At 43.2% G+C, this 21,230-nt stretch overlaps 1 protein-coding gene across 1 annotated transcript in view; it reads left to right on the forward strand.

The window, feature by feature from the left end:
• LOC146765976 (TOG array regulator of axonemal microtubules protein 2-like) overlaps nt 1–21,230 on the forward strand; it is a 70,297-nt gene continuing 49,067 nt past the window's right edge. Inside the window, exon 1 of the mRNA XM_085592816.1 lies at nt 1–21,230. This exon is cut by the window's right edge and continues 12,174 nt beyond it. The gene's annotated coding sequence lies outside the window, so the exon portion shown is untranslated.

Raw genomic sequence — 21,230 nt, forward strand, 5'->3', positions numbered from 1 at the left:
TGCTCTCGGCGTTGTCGCTGCCATGGCAACCAGGACTGTGCCGCCATCTCCGCCGCCATTGCTGGGCGCTGCGGGGAGATGAGGGGCGGCGCCGCCTCGCTCCCGTCCTTGTTGTGTCACCTTGTGGATGGGAGAAGAGACACCCCCGCCACGGCCGCGCCCCGCCTGCTCCGGCTCCAGCGCGGCTGAGCCCCAGGAACGCCCCTCTCCCCCCTTGCGCTGCTGCTCGGCAGCAAGGAGCCTTCCGTCTCTCGGCTGATGTCCGCTCCGCCCCGGGCTCGCCTCCGGCTCGGTGCTGGCCGGCCCCGCTCTGTCTGGCCCCGCGCCTGCTCCGTTCTACCTGATTCCCGTTCACAAAAAGTGAATTTGGGATCCCAGTCCCGTTGCCATAAAGCAATTTGGATCTCAATTTCCAGCACCTCAATGCTACTAGTGTCTATGGGAGGTACAGGCATTTCAGAAGCAGAGATGGGAATGGGAAAATTTGTGAGAACCGGAGGGTTTGGCTCACTGGAGAGAAGCGAGGATTTACATTCCTTATTTTTCTCCAGAGCTGTCCGTATCACTTCCACCGCCCTCTTTTCTGCCTGACACATTAACAATTCGTTATCAACCACTCTCCAAAGTTTACTCATTTCCTTGCCCGGTTTATCCTCATCTAACACTAATTCCCACAACTTATCCCTATATCTCCTCCATTCGGAAAGTTCATGAACACTATGGGGGTTAACGAAAAAGCCGTAAGACTCAGCATGATGCAATAGCGAAGGGAGATCCTTATCTAAGTCAATCCCCCTAATCTGCCTTTTTCTAAGAGAAGCACTAAATAAATCATATGCTGCTTGCCTTTCCATGATTACGTCGGTACCATTGCTGGCTCCTTCAGGCTTCGGCAGCACGTATCGGCTGAGCCCGCTTCTACGGTCACTCAGGGCGCGGAGCAGAGCGTTTTGCCTCTTCTCTTTATTTTCGCCGTCCTTCCAGCTGCAGGACCCGAACCCCAACGCAGCACCTCTCTCGCCTTAGGCTCGGATCAGGTCCCTGCTTTCGGGCGCCAGTTGTTAGAGGGAAATGCCGCGGGAGACAAGACTCATGCTATCATGATCATCAAGTCTCAGTTTATTGTGACAGATTACACAGTTTATATATGTTCGTTAATTAGCTCATACATATTGCAAAAGCCAAGCTCATGATTGGTTGCTATGTGACTTGTACTATTATCTTAAAAGTATCTTTATGATCTATACATGCCTGTCCAGCTGGCCTTGCAGTTAGAACAGCTTAGTACCCCTTTGTTCTTCTCTATCTACTTCTACATACCAAGCAGTTTCAATATCCTGCTTTCTGCACACCATCTACTCTTCAGGGCCATGCGAACTTTGCAGCAGTCACGTAGCCCTCCCTATTTGGATTAATTTTACAGTATCATGTCCCTTGTCGTTCAACCATTCCTCTGTCAGGCTCTCTTCAACTGCTTTTTCCCTTTTTCCAGAAAAAGGTGCCTGATAATGTGGCTGTCAAGTGGACTGAACCTGCTCTAATGAGAGTTGTACAGTACATTACATTTCAGAAGTTCACCTGTTAGTTAGAGATCCTGGAAGAGTTGATCAGAGCCCTGCACTTCTCCAGACACAGATTCTGAGACAAACAAAACTTATATCTCCTCCAGCCATAGTTTTGGCAAAATCATAATTGCCCTCAGTACGTGAGGCAACCATATAGAAAAATGGGCATTGTAAATATCTGCTTCCTTACTTGTAAAGCAAAGGAAGCCTTTTTCATTAATAAATTGAATTGATTTAATGATTTATAGTGGAGAGAAATACCATAGGAACTATTTTGTCCCCAACCAAACCACTTAAAAACAGAAGAAAATCTTTCAAGCAGCATGAGGTTGCACAACCATTCCAGTGAGTGGCCCACAGGAAAACAGTGAAATTGGGCAAGCAAGTGCTGACCTGAGAGAAAGGATCTTCTGAGTGCTGCAGCCACTCTTCAAACAAGGACATTTTAATCCAGCTTTCATGTTGTTTGTTCTCTTCACAGATTTTTGATTATTTTGTCCTGAGAATATGTGACAGCCACAAGAAAGTGAGGCAGAAGGCGCTGGATGTGCTAGCTGAAATCATAGGGCTCCTGGATGATGCCATGAACCCTGTGATGATCCGTTTGGTAGAAGGAATAGCAAAGAACCTGAGCTCAAATGATCCCGGGGTTCACGCTGCGGCTATGAGAGCACTGGAAGAATCAATTGCTCATTTAGGTGAGGCTGACCCCCAGCATGGACTCTCCTCAACTGCATCTCTGCCTCTCCCACACAAAGAGAACACTGAGTGCCTTGATAGCTGCTGTTGTCTGTGGAATGCTCCAGCTGACACCCACCAGAAGCTGTGGAGGTGCAGCCCCTTATGCACCAGTCCCCAAACAGGCTTGAATGTGATCAGCAATTCCCAAAAGTCCCAGGAGCCCTTGGCTCTGTGCTGCTTGTCTGAAGAGCAAGTCCTGGACTACAGCTTTGCTACAATTCAGAGGCAAAGGGGTTTTGGAGTTTGCTTGGGCCCCATCTGACTTCCCAAGTGAACAGCTTGGCTGTTGGCATGAAGGGACACTGGCCCATCAGAGCTTCTGCAGAGCAGCCATCTGGAAGGCTCTACATTATAGGCATTAGCTGCCTATTTTCCCTCTTTCTTCTTTGTTTTCTTTTTTCAAAGGGGAACTTACAATTCACCAAGTTAATTTATTTATAACAAATCTAAATCCAGATGTCAATGGTGCCTTGTTCAACATATTGTTTTGTGTGGGGCAAGATTGCTCTAGCAAATATCTACATGGGCACTGGCTGCTCTAAATTCCTTTGCCACACAGATTTATGTCAGCTCTGAAAATGACTGAAAAATGGAGTGTTGAAGAGGCAGGTCTCCAAGGGGCATTTCCACTTTCTCCTGCTCAGCTGCTTTGTGAACTCAGGAACTGCCTGAGTCCCAAGGATGGGGTTCTTCCTTTTTGCTGTGGGATACAAACCCTTTTCACTGCTTACATGTGGCCGAACTCTTGAGATCCCTGATGTGAAATGTTTTAACATAGCTCCTGGTACAGAAGACAAGCTTGAATTTACAAATGTGAAAGGAGAACTTTTCTTTTGGGATCTTAAACCCTGCCAAGTAGGCTGGAAGGAAAGATGAAAAGGATTTAAAAATCAGCAGAAATTTACTTTCTTGTATAAAATGGGGTTGCCCCTGACCTTTCCCTCCTCACTGTCTTTTCCTATGACCTCAGAAGAGTGAGCAAAAACATATGTTTCATTTGTAGATAAAATATCACTGATGAAAGAGTGCAGCAATCAATGGAGCCAAATGAGTGGCCAAGCTCTGCTGGATGTCGCAGATTGTATCGCAGGTATGGCCTCCAAATATACTGTTAGTAGCAAATTTTTGTCTTTGTTTGATATAGTTCAGTTCAGAAAATGAGCAGAGAGCAGATTTCAGAAACAATGTGAGAAAAATACTTGCGTTTTGGTTAAATTTCAATCTGCTTGTGTAGCATTTTTCTCTCTCTATGCCCCTATTTCAGTGGACATTATAAGAAAAAATGCCATTAACATTGGAGAGGAAATGCCATTAAAATGTGGAGATGCCCAAATGCCACGGCAATGGGGTCTGGGTAATTCTCTAAGACACGCTGAAGTTTGAAACAGCTCTGTGTTGTGAGCTACAAAATCATTCTGCCAAAGACACCAGCTAATCACTGATATTTCTTCTCCAGCTGTCAAGGAGCAGCCATCTCTGGGGGGCTGGAGTTTTGAAGTGTGTTCTCATACTGCCCTTTGCTGTGTGCCACTGAGCAAAGGGAAGAGTCAGATTAGACATTTGGTACTTGACATCAAAGTTACAAACATGGAATCATCCCTTTTACTAGAAATCTCTTAATTGCCTCTCTAGGGTGCATTTCCAAATCTTCAGTGTGGGTTTAGACAACTCCTTAATAGGAATAAAAGGCAATTTGATATTTCAGTCATTGTTCATGCAGAAATAGATTGTGAAATAATTTAGTAAAGGTACAAAGTCTGCCACAGGGACAAGGCTCTGGTTGGAGAAATTAGTCCTGAGGCATTGGTGGTTCTGTTTCAAGGATCACCAGCTGCTTTGCCCGTTTCTGGATCATGGGGTTGTGCATGCTCTTTCACTGATCTTAGCCAGAGAGGCTTCCAAGCAGCAAAAGCAGAGGTAGACCCTTGTTTGCATGGAGGCTGGTGGGTAAGAAGCCGTGTCTCTCTCCCAGCAGAGCTCGTGGAGTGGGTTTACGCCAGGAGCCCTGAAGCCATCCAGCGCTACGCCCTGCCTGTGCTCTGGTCCTTCCTGGACAAAAAAGCTCTGCCTGTCCGAAGTGCCAACGTCCGCACGGTGGCCACCAGGCTTGCCCTGGCCCTCTATGAGGTTATGGGCAACAAACTGAAGAAGTGTGCTGCCAGCAAACCTCGATACATGCGGGAGAACCTCTCCAACATTCTGTGCTGGTGAAGGCAGGATGTTCTCCAGGAAGATGACCAAATGCTGAGTTGGACACCTCCGGATTTGACCTCTTAGCTGTGCCAAAAATGACGAAATACGAAGGAAGGGCGTGCATCTGCCCCCGCTTTCTCCATCGCCCTTCCTAGTCATGACATGGGGTGCCTGAAGAAACTCCAGACTGAAGACAAGGTGAAGGCTGAGCATGGCTCAGCCTCACACAGAGGTGAGGGGGAGCTGGGCTCTCTCTGGTGGGAGGAAGGCTCTTGTGGCAGCCCAGAGAGCCTGTGCACATTGCCAGGGAACAGCTGTGCCCCGTGTGCCCCTGCAATGAGCTGTGCTCTGCCAGTGCCCCTGGAGCTGTCGGGCTGCTCAGCTGTGGGGCAGGGAGAGGAGCAGGAGGGTGCATGTGCAGCTGAGCCATTCCTGGGTACAGCACAGGGCTCTGGGCTCCTGCTGTCCCAGGGCAGCCCAGAGGCCAGGCTGTTCCTGTGGCAGCCCTGTGGAAGTGGGTCAGGGTTTTCCCCTGGCCTGCCTCCAGTGTCTGCCAGCAGGAGCATGCTTCCCTGTTTAGAAGTTGGCAGGAAATGTGTCCCATGAAATCTAGAGCTTAAGCTGCTTTAGGTTTGCATTGTGGCCTTTGTTACATTTTGTGTCTCCACTTCGCAGGCCTCACTGGATATCCTCTTACCAAGTTTTGTCTGGACACTTCTGATTGTCTCTTACCTGTAAAGTCCTTGCTTCTCATCCAGAAGAGCTCTCATCCTTCCAAGTTCAGGAAGAAGCTGCCGCCTGCTTGAAGAGTAGTTGAAGAATAGGATTTATGCATTAGTCTTCATAGATACAGATGTACATATGTTCTGATATTTAGATGTAGTTTTGATTAAATGTATTTTGATTGTATCTTGAAATTTTGGTGACATATTTTTAAGTGTATATATTTTATTTTGATGGTTTTAAAAAAAGGTAAATAAATAAATAAAATTTAAATAAGCCAAGCAGAGAATGTGAGACCCAGACCTATCCAGCCTAGAGGTTATGGGAGTGCAGCTCACTCAATGTGCCAGTGTCTCACACATCCTGTCATCACTGGGCTTCTCTTCTTCCTCTTTTACCATGTTTTCTTTGTGTCATTTGCACTGCTCTTTGTCATTTGGCATTACAACTCAGCCACCCATTGACATGTCTGGGGGACAATGGACCCACAAGATCCTGTATAGTCAAAAGTTTTCCATGTAGATGTACTCTGTGCTCACAAAAGGCCTGAGAAAAGAAATCAAGAGGAGTGTGCCCAAATCCCAAAGCTTTGCTCCTTTGCAGCCTCACACAGATCTGGCTCACAGGTGTTTTCAGTCATAATTTCATAGGTAAGAAGAGGACACGAAAAAAGATGCACTGCTTTGGAAAAATCATCTGTATGTATATTTACCCAGGACAGCAGTCCAACTGTGTTGTTTGCAACCTGTTGTGAGGCAAATAACAAGTGACAAGGGTTCCTCAAATCTTTTTAAACTCCATCCTGGGTGCCATTCAGACCACAGTATTATGGGATAATACTGTAGTGCATCCCACACACATTCTGCCTCCAATAAAAGCTTGGCTTGTCTTATTAGAGTGAAATACATAGAAGAGTAATAAAATGGACAGTTAAACTTGTCACTTTGGAATGACTCTCCTGCTTTTCAATGTCAACCCTGCACCTCATGTCCCATGGCTTGTTACAAACAAGTGTCCAAGATTGCTTAAAAATTCTTTGGCAAGGTTCAGTAAAAGCCAGATTGAATATTGAGCAACAGCTCAACAAAATTCAATGGCAGCATTCACACTATTACTTACTGGTCAATTAAGGCATAACAAGGAAAAAAAGTAACAAATACAATGCAGTCAATTAAACAAGAAATGTACTGAGAACTATACGTGTGTGTGTGTGTGAGTGTGTGTGTGTGTGTGTGTGTTTGCATTTGAGAAGGGGACAGAAAGAACAAGGATCCAAAGGAATACCACCTAAAAGCTTAACAGCACTCAAGCTTAACTCCAGGAGTGGGGCTGTTGGCCCAGGATCCATTGTTGATGGGTGATCCTTCCAGAGCAGCAAACCTGAGAGCTCGCTGGCTCTGAGAGGCCCCACGCAAAGGGAGGCTGCTGCTGGCAGCTGCTGTGGTCCAGGAGAGCTCCAAGGGGCTCCTTTTGGAGTGTTGATTATAAAATAAAATGCTTCCTCATGGCTGCACTTTGGGTCAGCAGCCTGCCTTTGAAAGTGGGAGAAGAAGGATGCCATGCCACTGAGGCCAGAAAAGTGGTTTCCAAGGCTGTTCACAGAACGCCCCAGGAGCTCATCAGACAGCACAAGCTCCTGGGAGCACTCAGTGTTTCTGAAAAACTCCTGAGGAGCTGGGTCCAGGGGCTGTTCAGCAAGGCCGAGGCCTGACAAGTGTTTCTCAAATCACCATGTGGCCTGACAAGGCCAGGGGGATTCACCACCACAATCTGAAATATGAAGTTTTGATGTAGGGTAAAAAGCCACGGCCCAGTGGAAGTGGGCCGTGTCCTCAGGCCTGTGGGAGAATCACAATGCAGATCCTTGTGGTAGTGATTCCATCTCTCCCCACTTTTCTAAATTCTTGGTTGCAAGGTCACTTAGGTTAGACACACAGCTCACAAGCAGTGCTCCTGAAGTTTTCTGCACAATGAATTAAAATGAGAATCGTGTCACATCCAAAAATCTTGTTCTGTTGTGGTTTAATTACTGTTTTGAAGAATTTCTAGAGCAGCAAACCTGCTTCCTCAAATATTTACTGTGCGTGGCATGGAGCACAGAGGAAAGATTTAATGTTAAAAGCATCACCCAGGCAATGCTCAGGTTTTGCCCTGAGCTTTCCTTAGGGTGATCTGAAAGATTCAATGTCACTGGCAGAAACTCCTGCAATGGCTGCTGGTCAGCAGAGCAGGGCGGTCAGCTGTGAAACAAGTGTTGGCACAAGCAGCAGCTTACCCAGGGCAGCAAATCAAAAGCTGGGAAGGAGCTGATCTGAAGGCCAAACCTCCTTAGCTCCTTCTAAAAAGCTGGAACAGTTCCTCATTCCAATGAGATGATGCTGGACACCACAGCTCTGCGTGAGGACTGGACACAGGTCTGTTCCCACTGAGTGCTGCGATGGTTTCTGCAGGAGCTCTGGGCTCCTGCTCGTGGTGACACAATGAGGAGACAAGGAGCCAAGTGCACTCCTAAAATTCCAAACGGTGCAGGATGTCTCCCAGACCCAACCTGCCACCGCCTACAACTCGGGCTGCCCTGGCAGTGCCAAATGCCTCTTACAAACTGACATCAGGAAACTGGAGGGGTGAGTTTTGTTTCCCATGGGAAAGAGCCAGCGTTCATTCATGTCCATGGGCCTGCCACTGGAGCTGGTGCTGTATTTTTCACATTGCTTTAACCCCCCTGCCAAGTGCTATCGATGGCTGAGAAAGGACACAAAAGGATTAACATGACACTGAAGTCTTCCTTTCACTTAGTTCCTCTGTGTTAATGAAACCCATCTAATTATCTGGACCTAGGATTGAAGACTCCAGATATAATCTCAAGATGGAAAAGCTAATTGTATTTTGTCATATGCTGCAAAACAGCATATAACTAAAAATATTGAGGATGGATGAAGGCAAGTACTTTAAACCTAACATTCAATTTGGTTTCAAGCAAAGGAAGTTGTTAGTTGTAAGCCAAACCATGCTGGCCCCTGTGAAAGGACCTTCCTCTTCCACTCATCTGTGAAGTGTTTCAGATATTTAGGAAAAATATTATTTTTTTGAGGGAAATGCACTATTGTGCAGGAACAACCATTCTTTCAGAAATGCAGCCTACTTATTCACAGAATCATGTATTTCCAAAGCCCTTTTAACTCAGTTTTTTGACACACCATTAGCTTCGTAATGAGAAAGCAAGCATGGTCTCACAATAATCACAAGTTCTGTATGATAGTGTCTATCTACAGATACAGCTAAAGGAAGGTGCACTAGTACACCAAAGTTTACAGCACAATATCCAGGTTCTAGTATCTAAAAAAGAAAACTTTGGGTAAAACTTACATGACCTTAAAGGATCAAGCCTTTATTGCAATATTTACAATGTCTGCTGTATCAGAGGTTATGTTAGGGATTTTATTGAGGTTATTTGCCTGTATAAAGGCCCAAAGATTTGATTCCTAAGCACCTGTGATATGCTATTATCAACTGCCAAAATAATGATTTAAACTTTAAACAACCCGCCGCTTTAAATAACCTGTCAAGTTTTGATCAAACACTAAAAGCCAAGGACATACCTCTAAACCCCTAGTGGAAAAAACGAGTCACCTTGTTGTTCTCCCAAACAAATTTGAATTAAATAATGACTGAGGAACTTTCACAATTTGCTTTCTGGGCTGGTATTTCAAGCCAAATTCTGCACATGCAAAGAAGCAACCCTTTGCTTTCTTTAGCATTTACACTTCCTAGAAAGTTTCATTTCCACACAGGACACCCCACATCGCTGTAGCTCACAGCAAAGAAGGGAAAGTCTCAGCACAAAAACACAGGAACACACAGCCATGATTTCTCTAGTGGTGGGCTATGACACAAACAAAAACTGTTGCCAGGAAATGGCTCTTCAGATTGCATTTACTACTCTACACACTTCATTTCTCTCTGTTATAGAAATATTCTTCAGCCAACCTACCACTAAGTGTCTTGTTTGCTTGAATCACTGACAACCAGAGTACTTGCATTAACGTTCACCCAGTTTTGTTTTTTTTTTTTCACAGCCTACCCTTTTCACACCATTTCTGCTCTTGCAATTAATCTTGCAAGATTAATTCTGTGAAATGATCGGTGACATTTATAATGTTTGAACAAGAAAGAAAAAGTGCCTTGATGCTTCTCTGTCTGTTTGTATTTTTTGCAGCTTCAATGGAAAATCTACAACAGGCTTTGTTTGCTAATTATTTTAATTTGCAGCTTGGAGAGAAGAAGGGTTAGCACCTATCAGATAAACTTTACTCTAAAGATGAAAAGAATCACATGGGAATCAGAGCATCAGGCCCTAGATGAATTATTTTCCTGCTTTTTATGAATCAGAGAACATTTCAGCCATAAATTTCATTTCCAGAGCAAGAGGAAGGGATACATGTCCCAGGCTCTACCAGCAAAGGAAAACATTGGCTCACTGACACTGCCCCTTGCTTGCTTTTGAAAAATAGTTGACACCAGAAATATCTTCAAAATGCAAAGCAAACAATTATTTTCCAGCACCCTCTTCTTTTAGTGACTTGTGCTGCCCATGTTTCCCATGCTATTTGATTTCTGTATGCTATCATCTAGGAATCTGTGTGGTCTTATTATTATATTTGACAGGTTTTGTTTATAATAAATATATTCTTATATAATAATATAAATCTGTTCTTAAAATAAATATAAACATATCTGCAGTTATAAATATAAACACAAATATTAAATATTATATAATAATTTATATAAATGTATTATTATATTTGGCATATAATATATATTATTATTCCTGCTAAATTTACAAAGACTCAGGTCTCCAGGCAACTGTTGTTAACCAGTCACATAGTGCCCATACCTCAGTTTTAGCTAATCAACACTTTCAATGGAGTGAGAAACTATATTATCCATTGATCTTAAGAAAAGAATAACTGGACTTTACTAATGACCTATTAACAAGCTGTCTGCTGCTCGCTTACCAGCCGCCACCATGGGGTTTTTTTCATATTAACAGGTAAATTTTCACAGAGAGAATGCTGAATGGATTCACTGTGAGTTATTTGGGCATCTTCAGCATTTCTCAAGTTATATTCCAGGTGCTCCAGCCCACCCCAAGGCACAGAAAGAGAGAGCAGAATGGACAACATTGCTCCTCTACTGTGTCCCTCACCCAGATCACCTCAGTCTCTTATTCAGCTCCAGGCTTCATGATGGGCAGTGGTGACTTGAAGGCTCTAGATAGATGCAGAGACCTCAAGTAATGAGCTGCAGAACAAATATCTCTCACTATAAATCAAGAAAACAAAGTAGTTAAAACCAATCTAGCACACTAAGCATGAAGTGAATGCAGAACTGTTCCATCAGAGGAACTGATGCACTGCAACTTGGAATTTTTTTTCCACTTTCTTTTAAAGCCGTAATCCTGAAGTGTAAACATAGAGGCAGTGAGGGGAGAAGTAGCAGAGTTCAGAGTATGAGGCCCCTCACACACAACAGGAAGGTGGGAATAGTCTAGTACCTTATAAAAAATATACCAGTACTACTGTTTTCCGTACAACAGAGAAGAGGAAATAATTGATCTCTTTTTTTCATTTCACCTTCTTCAAAGCAGTCAATAGTTTAAATTTCAGATAAGACGCAAAGAGGAAGAACAGGACAAAGATTGAAAGCACATGCTGCTTTTGGACACGGATGTTATTCCAAGTAAACCCTATAACTGTGCATTAGATTATGCACTGCTTTCTCAATGCAACACTTGTGTAGCAATTTAAGCTGGCCAGCAGAGTACTTCAGTCTGTTACTAGATCTACTGGATTCTTCCCTTCTCTCTGCTTTCCCAGCTCCTGAAAAATCCTCTAGAAGATTGAGCAGGAAGCTCAGGTGCCTTACTCGGGTCTCTTTCCCAGCCAGGAACACAAACCCAGGCACTGCTGCTCACAGAGCTGCCGGATAGTTCAGTCTCCTCTGCCACCCGGTGGCTTTGTGCCCATCCTGCAACCTGACCACGGCTTCTCCTCCAGGGAACACTTGGCAGAGTTATTAATGCATTTTCTCGGGCTGCAAAAGGCAACTTAATGGAGTACAATGACAGCAGAAAGCCAAAGCCTCGTATTCTCGTAACACAAAAAGCGCTTTTGAATGGTTTCTGATGTTCTTCACCCAAAAAAAAAGCTTTCCTCAAAATCCATCAAGTTCTAGTAATGAGTTCCACCTCATAATCAATATGAAAATTTAGTTAAAGTCTGAGGGTATAAGAATAGCCTTGAGCATAACCACCAATACCCTTCCATATCACCACCAGGTGTTTTTTTCAATAGTGGAAAGCTACAGAAATACTTAATATTTAGGTTTTGTGTTGGTCTTGTCTCAAGGGGGTTTTTGTGGTTAGTTTGGCTTTTTGTTGGCTTTTGGGCTTTTTCCATGAAAAATACTGTAAGGTATTGCTTGCATCCAAAAGTGACTTGCAATCTGTCAAATTCTTGAGCTTTTGGTTTCCTTCCCTACAAGAAAATTGCCAACCAGTAAATAAAGGCAGCACCTTTGTCCCAGATTTAACTAGCACTACATTCTGACTGTCTGAAGTAAGGCTCTATAGACATATACTGTCTCAGTTTTGGTTTTACTTGATCGTGTTTTATTTTCTTGGATCTCTCTCAGATCACAACAGATAATGCCTCTAATGTCAGGAAAGTGCTTTTGCAAGTAGAAAAACTCCAGCTGTAAATAACCAATTGTTAGTAGCACCAGCACCAATGACCCTGATTTATGTAGTTTATTTGAGCAACATTCCTTGTGGCAGAAAATAGTAATCTGGCCTGTACATTTAATGCATCTATTCTGGGAGATTTAAACTTGCCATTTAAAGACTCCTGTTTAACTTCCATTCCTTCTATCTCCCCCTCCAAATATAACCCATCATTCCTGAAATTCTATCAATTAAGCCTTGTATTCTTGACCTTCCACATTGTAATTCTGAATGTTTTAGATGTAATGAAGTAGCTGTATTCATACAGATATAAACACAGTTTAATAGACCTAGAGGGCCCTTGAAAATGGAAGTCAGGAAAAAGCTCCACTCTAAATTAGCATGTTGCAAATTGTCAGTAAGATTAAAATGCATGTGTAGTGCTGAAAATTACCTTACTGCTTCATGAATGGGGAGTCAATCTACCTAAACCCTAAGAAATAGCAAAGAGATGGGAGAAACAAAGGCCCAGAAATTTTGTTGAGCACAATCTACCCTGGCTGTTAAATCTGCAAGTAACATGAACTGCTACAATTCACAAAAAATGAGGCAGACCTGGCACATAAAGTTATCTACCACTATCTAATCCATATGCATATCCCAAGCCAGAAAATAATTTCACTAGATATTGCTGAATTTTGCAACTATATAAAACAGCCGCTTTTCTACTGCAAACTACCTATTTTAAAGGTAGTTTGCTGTAGAAAAGAAAAAAAAATTTTTAAAAAAATCAAGCCATGTCAGGTGTTGCACAATTTTTTTTTGTGTCTTGTCAAGACTGTGTTTTCAAGGCAGGTCTACATTCCAGTTATGCACAAGTTAACACCTATCAGTTTCATTTGCAAACAAATCAGGTTCCATCAGAAGAAACTTAGGTAACACTAAGTAGTTATAATACACATATCAACCTCTTTAATGTCATACTCCCTATGTTTTTAATCTCTATATCCATGTTTAGTAAGAAGGTTTAGCATACACAATTGTGGCAGCACATTTCTCCCTCTCTCAGGATTTTTCATAGAGGTGCACAGAGAGAAATGAAAGAGAAAACAATTTCTATTTTTGCTCCTTGTTTTTTCTCATGTGGAATGTGTTTGGAGATTTGTTTATCTGGAGCGAGCACTTTATTGTATTCTGATAAGGATTGTTTGAGCGTGATGGCCAATCCAACCCACCTGGGGCTGGACTCTCAGAGAGGGTCACGAGTTGTGTTAGAGTCAAAGAAAGTAGTATGCAGTTTTAGTATCCTCCTTTTATATAGTATATTAATGTATTTTAGTATAGTTGTAATAAAGAAATCATTCAGCCTTCTGAATTGAGTCAGACTTCATAATTTCTTCCCATTGGGTTCACCTGCATTGACAACAGGACCATGGGATAAATGCAGGGAATTCAGCTGCAATGGCATTTGTTTAATCTTTTTTTCTGATTCCTTTCCCCATGGGTGGCAGATTTGGAAGTATTTGTCTTGTACTTTGGCTTCTTGGTCAGACTTGCTCATGAATGTGTTGTAAAATCTCATCTACCTCTTTCTACTGAAAAATGCTTGCACAAGGCTTACAAACCAGTTCCCACTATGATTAGCCCAGTGTCCCTGCTTAAGTCCAGGTACACTTGTATTAAAAAGGAGTCAACTATTCTAACTCAGGAGGCAGGAGTTGTAATGTTGGGTTTGGGTGTGTGTGAAGGAAAGGAAGCCGGAATAAAGCCTTGCCACAATGAAGGAGAAATTTGCATGGCCAATTTACACCCTACAGATACACTGATCATATCAGCCCCCTGAATACTAATGATGAGTACAAAGCTCCTTTGAATAGGTAGGAGAGATGAGACTTGAAGAAATAATTTTGCAGATGTATAAAAAGGGATCAGACCCATGGGCCCCATGGCTCAGGCTTAGTTCTGCCAAATCAAGCATGATTAGTTTTATCCACTCTGTTTAGAATAACCTGCCTGGGCTATTTCCATTAAGAAAATTTTGAATTGTCAGGAACTACCAAGATCAGAAATGTTCTGAGGCAGATGATGATTATGTTAGGTTTGGGTGCCTCTGCAATAAAGAAAGCAGGGAATAAACCCCTGGAACAATGAAGCAGAGCAAAAGTGGAAGGTTGATGGTCAGTTTGTTCCCTACAGCTATCAGCCAACTGAATTCTGGGGTCCTGAACTGGGGAGTGCAAAGCTTCTTTGACTTCCACCACCTAGTGCCATGTTTGTGCCCCACCACTTAGTTGGATGTGAAGAGAAATAAACAAAATCCCACACCAACAAGCTGCAACCCAGAACTGAGTGGGAATTACAGAAATAAAGACCTTGAAAAGTAGCTTTGGAAATGGTTTACTGCCTAGACAGTGTGAAATCCTCAGGCCTGGCCTGGCCCGGCTTAGGGCTGGGTGCCCTGGGGAAGGGAAAGGAATGGAACTTGGGGTGTGGTTTTGCAGCCATGGAAACCAGAGAACCATAGATGTAACTACCAGTGCATCACAAAGGGGCAGCCCCACGCCAGGGCTGTGACAGTTGTGGTTGACACAGTCACAGTCTGGCTCTGCCTCTGTGAGTGAGTGCTGGCGACTGGAGTCACCCAACCTCGTGCTAAGGCTGGGTACAAAGCTCCTGTCGCTGCCCACACTGAGATTACTCCCGAATTCAAACCCAGACACTTCTGTGAGGCAGAAGCAGGGGTTTGAAGATGGAATTTACTGCAAAAGGAAAGACCTCTGAAGGCAAAGGTGAGGATAGAAAGGAGGTGAAAGGCTGAAGCCAAATGGCAAAAAAAAAAATCCACCAGATTTCAGGGAAAACTGGTCCATGGTGGCCAGTGCTGACTCTGTGTCAGAGTAGGTGGCTGACAGCTACAGATGATCCTGAAAGGACGCCATGGCACCACAAAATTCTTTAATTATTTTACTCTACTTTCTCCTTTTTGACAGTAGCCAAATCAGTCACACTGTCAGCCAGGATAGGGACTGTGGCCACAGCTGACCACAAATTGGACATGGTCATGAGATGCAAGTCCTGTTTCTTTTTTTTCCCTCAATGCTGGGTGTCAGTAAAGATAAATTTCCCATTCTTCCTTGGCTTGCTGATCATGTCCAAACCTGAGGATGGTATTATGGTGCTATAGAAACACCAATAAGGCCTGCCTGCTTGCTGAGAGGTCTTTGTGGTTTGCAGAACTGGCAGTCACATCTGTGTAGGTCTTTCCTGGGGATTTCCATAAGGCCAGCCTCAAAGAAGGAAACTTTTTTCCCCTCTTATCATTGGACCCTTCCATGTTTCCCTTCAGACTTGCTAAGTCAATACTGTTGAGAGAAATCAAACACAGGCTAGTTCCATGAAAAAGAAAGCCAAAGAAATTTTCACAGTAATTAAAAATTATTCCCCTCGAGTGCCACACCTGTAAGATGTGTTGATGATGAAGGTGGGAGTTCAGCTAACTCACTCCTTCCCCTCTGAGCATGGCTCAGCCTCACACAGAGGTGAGGGGGAGCTGGGCTCTCTCTGGTGGGAGGAAGGCTCTTGTGGCAGCCCAGAGAGCCTGTGCACATTGCCAGGGAACAGCTGTGCCCTGCATGTGCCCCTGCAATGAGCTGTGCTCCCAGTGCCCCTGGAGCTGTCGGGCTGCTCAGCTGTGGGGCAGGGAGAGGAGCAGGAGGGTGCATGTGCAGCTGAGCCATTCCTGGGTACAGCACAGGGCTCTGGGCTCCTGCTGTCCCAGGGCAGCCCAGAGGCCAGGCTGTTCCTGTGGCAGCCCTGTGGAAGTGGGTCAGGGTTTTCCCCTGGCCTGCCTCCAGTGTCTGCCAGCAGAAGCATGCTTCCCTGTTTAGAAGTTGGCAGGAAATGTGTCCCATGAAATCTAGAGCTTAAGCTGCTTTAGGTTTGCATTGTGGCCTTTGTTACATTTTGTGTCTCCACTTCGCAGGCCTCACTGGATATCCTCTTACCAAGTTTTGTCTGGACACTTCTGATTGTCTCTTACCTGCAAAGTCCTTGCTTCTCATCCAGAAGAGCTCTCATCCTTCCAAGTTCAGGAAGAAGCTGCCGCCTGCTTGAAGAGTAGTTGAAGAATAGGATTTATGCATTAGTCTTCATAGATACAGATGTACATATGTTCTGATATTTAGATGTAGTTTTGATTAAATGTATTTTGATTGTATCTTGAAATTTTGGTGACATATTTTTAAGTGTATCTATTTTATTTTGATGGTTTTAAAAAAAGGTAAATAAATAAATAAAATTTAAATAAGCCAAGCAGAGAATGTGAGACCCAGACCTATCCAGCCTAGAGGTTATGGGAGTGCAGCTCACTCAATGTGCCAGTGTCTCACACATCCTGTCATCACTGGGCTTCTCTTCTTCCTCTTTTACCATGTTTTCTTTGTGTCATTTGCACTGCTCTTTGTCATTTGGCATTACAACTCAGCCACCCATTGACATGTCTAGGGGACAATGGACCCACAAGATCCTGTATAGTCAAAAGTTTTCCATGTAGATGTACTCTGTGCTCACAAAAGGCCTGAGAAAAGAAATCAAGAGGAGTGTGCCCAAATCCCAAAGCTTTGCTCCTTTGCAGCCTCACACAGATCTGGCTCACAGGTGTTTTCAGTCATAATTTCATAGGTAAGAAGAGGACACGAAAAAAGATGCACTGCTTTGGAAAAATCATCTGTATGTATATTTACCCAGGACAGCAGTCCAACTGTGTTGTTTGCAACCTGTTGTGAGGCAAATAACAAGTGACAAGGGTTCCTCAAATCTTTTTAAACTCCATCCTGGGTGCCATTCAGACCACAGTATTATGGGATAATACTGTAGTGCATCCCACACACATTCTGCCTCCAATAAAAGCTTGGCTTGTCTTATTAGAGTGAAATACATAGAAGAGTAATAAAATGGACAGTTAAACTTGTCACTTTGGAATGACTCTCCTGCTTTTCAATGTCAACCCTGCACCTCATGTCCCATGGCTTGTTACAAACAAGTGTCCAAGATTGCTTAAAAATTCTTTGGCAAGGTTCAGTAAAAGCCAGATTGAATATTGAGCAACAGCTCAACAAAATTCAATGGCAGCATTCACACTATTACTTACTGGTCAATTAAGGCATAACAAGGAAAAAAAGTAACAAATACAATGCAGTCAATTAAACAAGAAATGTACTGAGAACTATACGTGTGTGTGTGTGTGTGTGTGTGTGTGTGTGTGTGTGTGTGTTTGCATTTGAGAAGGGGACAGAAAGAACATGGATCCAAAGGAATACCACCTAAAAGCTTAACAGCACTCAAGCTTAACTCCAGGAGTGGGGCTGTTGGCCCAGGATCCATTGTTGATGGGTGATCCTTCCAGAGCAGCAAACCTGAGAGCTCGCTGGCTCTGAGAGGCCCCACGCAAAGGGAGGCTGCTGCTGGCAGCTGCTGTGGTCCAGGAGAGCTCCAAGGGGCTCCTTTTGGAGTGTTGATTATAAAATAAAATGCTTCCTCATGGCTGCACTTTGGGTCAGCAGCCTGCCTTTGAAAGTGGGAGAAGAAGGATGCCATGCCACTGAGGCCAGAAAAGTGGTTTCCAAGGCTGTTCACAGAACGCCCCAGGAGCTCATCAGACAGCACAAGCTCCTGGGAGCACTCAGTGTTTCTGAAAAACTCCTGAGGAGCTGGGTCCAGGGGCTGTTCAGCAAGGCCGAGGCCTGACAAGTGTTTCTCAAATCACCATGTGGCCTGACAAGGCCAGGGGGATTCACCACCACAATCTGAAATATGAAGTTTTGATGTAGGGTAAAAAGCCACGGCCCAGTGGAAGTGGGCCGTGTCCTCAGGCCTGTGGGAGAATCACAATGCAGATCCTTGTGGTAGTGATTCCATCTCTCCCCACTTTTCTAAATTCTTGGTTGCAAGGTCACTTAGGTTAGACACACAGCTCACAAGCAGTGCTCCTGAAGTTTTCTGCACAATGAATTAAAATGAGAATCGTGTCACATCCAAAAATCTTGTTCTGTTGTGGTTTAATTACTGTTTTGAAGAATTTCTAGAGCAGCAAACCTGCTTCCTCAAATATTTACTGTGCGTGGCATGGAGCACAGAGGAAAGATTTAATGTTAAAAGCATCACCCAGGCAATGCTCAGGTTTTGCCCTGAGCTTTCCTTAGGGTGATCTGAAAGATTCAATGTCACTGGCAGAAACTCCTGCAATGGCTGCTGGTCAGCAGAGCAGGGCGGTCAGCTGTGAAACAAGTGTTGGCACAAGCAGCAGCTTACCCAGGGCAGCAAATCAAAAGCTGGGAAGGAGCTGATCTGAAGGCCAAACCTCCTTAGCTCCTTCTAAAAAGCTGGAACAGTTCCTCATTCCAATGAGATGATGCTGGACACCACAGCTCTGCGTGAGGACTGGACACAGGTCTGTTCTCACTGAGTGCTGCGATGGTTTCTGCAGGAGCTCTGGGCTCCTGCTCGTGGTGACACAATGAGGAGACAAAGAGCCAAGTGCACTCCTAAAATTCCAAACGGTGCAGGATGTCTCCCAGACCCAACCTGCCACCGCCTACAACTCGGGCTGCCCTGGCAGTGCCAAATGCCTCTTACAAACTGACATCAGGAAATTGGAGGGGTGAGTTTTGTTTCCCATGGGAAAGAGCCAGCGTTCATTCATGTCCATGGGCCTGCCACTGGAGCTGGTGCTGTATTTTTCACATTGCTTTAACCCCCCTGCCAAGTGCTATCGATGGCTGAGAAAGGACACAAAAGGATTAACATGACACTGAAGTCTTCCTTTCACTTAGTTCCTCTGTGTTAATGAAACCCATCTAATTATCTGGACCTAGGATTGAAGACTCCAGATATAATCTCAAGATGGAAAAGCTAATTGTATTTTGTCATATGCTGCAAAACAGCATATAACTAAAAATATTGAGGATGGATGAAGGCAAGTACTTTAAACCTAACATTCAATTTGGTTTCAAGCAAAGGAAGTTGTTTAGTTGTAAGCCAAACCATGCTGGCCCCTGTGAAAGGACCTTCCTCTTCCACTCATCTGTGAAGTGTTTCAGATATTTAGGAAAAATATTATTTTTTTGATGGAAATGCACTATTGTGCAGGAACAACCATTCTTTCAGAAATGCAGCCTACTTATTCACAGAATCATGTATTTCCAAAGCCCTTTTAACTCAGTTTTTTGACACACCATTAGCTTCGTAATGAGAAAGCAAGCATGGTCTCACAGTAATCACAAGTTCTGTATGATAGTGTCTATCTACAGATACAGCTAAAGGAAGGTGCACTAGTACACCAAAGTTTACAGCACAATATCCAGGTTCTAGTATCTAAAAAAGAAAACTTTGGGTAAAACTTACATGACCTTAAAGGATCAAGCCTTTATTGCAATATTTACAATGTCTGCTGTATCAGAGGTTATGTTAGGGATTTTATTGAGGTTATTTGCCTGTATAAAGGCCCAAAGATTTGATTCCTAAGCACCTGTGATATGCTATTATCAACTGCCAAAATAATGATTTAAACTTTAAACAACCCGCCGCTTTAAATAACCTGTCAAGTTTTGATCAAACACTAAAAGCCAAGGACATACCTCTAAACCCCTAGTGGAAAAAACGAGTCACCTTGTTGTTCTCCCAAACAAATTTGAATTAAATAATGACTGAGGAACTTTCACAATTTGCTTTCTGGGCTGGTATTTCAAGCCAAATTCTGCACATGCAAAGAAGCAACCCTTTGCTTTCTTTAGCATTTACACTTCCTAGAAAGTTTCATTTCCACACAGGACACCCCACATCGCTGTAGCTCACAGCAAAGAAGGGAAAGTCTCAGCACAAAAACACAGGAACACACAGCCATGCTTTCTCTAGTGGTGGGCTATGACACAAACAAAAACTGTTGCCAGGAAATGGCTCTTCAGATTGCATTTACTACTCTACACACTTCATTTCTCTCTGTTATAGAAATATTCTTCAGCCAACCTACCACTAAGTGTCTTGTTTGCTTGAATCACTGACAACCAGAGTACTTGCATTAACGTTCACCCAGTTTTGTTTTTTTTTTTTCACAGCCTACCCTTTTCACACCATTTCTGCTCTTGCAATTAATCTTGCAAGATTAATTCTGTGAAATGATCGGTGACATTTATAATGTTTGAACAAGAAAGAAAAAGTGCCTTGATGCTTCTCTGTCTGTTTGTATTTTTTGCAGCTTCAATGGAAAATCTACAACAGGCTTTGTTTGCTAATTATTTTAATTTGCAGCTTGGAGAGAAGAAGGGTTAGCACCTATCAGATAAACTTTACTCTAAAGATGAAAAGAATCACATGGGAATCAGAGCATCAGGCCCTAGATGAATTATTTTCCTGCTTTTTATGAATCAGAGAACATTTCAGCCATAAATTTCATTTCCAGAGCAAGAGGAAGGGATACATGTCCCAGGCTCTACCAGCAAAGGAAAACATTGGCTCACTGACACTGCCCCTTGCTTGCTTTTGAAAAATAGTTGACACCAGAAATATTTTCAAAATGCAAAGCAAACAATTATTTTCCAGCACCCTCTTCTTTTAGTGACTTGTGCTGCCCATGTTTCCCATGCTATTTGATTTCTGTATGCTATCATCTAGGAATCTGTGTGGTCTTATTATTATATTTGGCAGGTTTTGTTTATAATAAATATATTCTTATATAATAATATAAATCTGTTCTTAAAATAAATATAAACATATCTGCAGTTATAAATATAAACACAAATATTAAATATTATATAATAATTTATATAAATGTATTATTATATTTGGCATATAATATATATTATTATTCCTGCTAAATTTACAAAGACTCAGGTCTCCAGGCAACTGTTGTTAACCAGTCACATAGTGCCCATACCTCAGTTTTAGCTAATCAACACTTTCAATGGAGTGAGAAACTATATTATCCATTGATCTTAAGAAAAGAATAACTGGACTTTACTAATGACCTATTAACAAGCTGTCTGCTGCTCGCTTACCAGCCGCCACCATGGGGTTTTTTTCATATTAACAGGTAAATTTTCACAGAGAGAATGCTGAATGGATTCACTGTGAGTTATTTGGGCATCTTCAGCATTTCTCAAGTTATATTCCAGGTGCTCCAGCCCACCCCAAGGCACAGAAAGAGAGAGCAGAATGGACAACATTGCTCCTCTACTGTGTCCCTCACCCAGATCACCTCAGTCTCTTATTCAGCTCCAGGCTTCATGATGGGC

Source organism: Lonchura striata, chromosome 15 (genome assembly GCF_050655825.1).
Source record: "Lonchura striata isolate lonStrDom1 chromosome 15, ASM5065582v1, whole genome shotgun sequence".
NCBI classification, from domain to species: Eukaryota; Metazoa; Chordata; class Aves; order Passeriformes; family Estrildidae; genus Lonchura; species Lonchura striata.